Genomic DNA, 1,401 nt, shown 5'->3' with positions numbered 1-1,401 from the left:
AGCGATATCCTCCATATACGTGCTAAACGTTTTAAGTCCATCAATGTCTACAATTGATCCTGTGATAAAAGTTCCCTTATTATAAATATTTGAAATGTAACAATCCAATTAATAAAAACAAACAAGTAAAAGCAACGTTAAGAAAGAAAATATTAAAATTACAATAATTTTACATGTAATAACGCAACACCGTTTCATCTAATAATTTGATTGATCATTTTTTGTTAAAAAAATAAAAATTTTAGAGCAAATATTTCCATTGTGTTTTCAAAAAATATACAACAGTCTGTATATAAATGTTATCTTCTACTTTTAGTACAATTTGAAATGTAATATTTCGGGAAGCCTCATCAAAAAAACAATTGTTTCTTTTTTTCTTTTAACAGATAGAAGAATTATTGGTTGTCATGGAAAAAGTGGTTGTCATGAAAATAATGTTATTAAAAACAAAAAAATCGATTGTTTTTTTAAAATTCTTCCAGTGTACTGAGTAAGTCGATTATCAAATGGAATTATAAATATTAACTAATCTGTTTTATGATATTATTTAAAGCATTAAACGAATGTTAATAATGTTAATATTTTAAACTTTAACAATAATAAAAATTATCTATTTGAAAAAGACTTATTAAATGACGTATATTTGTGTTTTTTGGTGAACCTTACTACAGTAGGAGATATAGACAATGAAAACAATAATCAGCACAAAACGTTTGGTTAATTTGAACACAATAACAGTTATCATAAGGAAATGCCATATTTGTAATATAAGGTCATATTACACGTTGTTTATCAATAAAGTCCTAATGATTAATAATTTGCTTTCAACGTTATAAATACACAAACTTGATAATCGCGATTATTGCTTATTTGATTTACGCATCCTCAACTTATTCATAACAAACTGCACATCCACAACATGAGTTCATTTTATATCATGATGACAAGGTGCAGTCAATTTTGATTTTGAAGATGAGTAAAATCTTTTTGTGGTTTTTCTGTTTTTTATATAAAAATAGTCTTTTTTAAATTTTTTATCCTTTTGACAACCACTTTCTGAAAAAAAATTCAAACGACAACGGCTTTCCCGTAAATTTACTTGTTAAACAACTAACAATTTATAATTATTAAAAATAAATATATAAAAATACTTTTTTATACTTGTGACAACCACTTTTTCTTGCATCTTAACTACAAAAAAATAAAAAATGGTTACAAAAGACGGATATCACATGATGATAGTTTCAAAATATTTTAAGACCCTTAATGACTTCATTTCATTTGAATTAGTGAATACTAAATACAGAGGAACAATGGAGAAGTTTCACTTCAACCCAATACCACTCGACACAACATCAATAAAGTACTTTGTAAACGTTGAGACATTAAACATTTGAAATA

This window comes from Entamoeba invadens, assembly GCF_000330505.1.
Source record: "Entamoeba invadens IP1 unplaced genomic scaffold scaff_1105074724647, whole genome shotgun sequence".
Taxonomy (NCBI): domain Eukaryota; phylum Evosea; order Mastigamoebida; family Endamoebidae; genus Entamoeba; species Entamoeba invadens.
Note: the sequence above shows the minus strand (reverse complement) of the source record.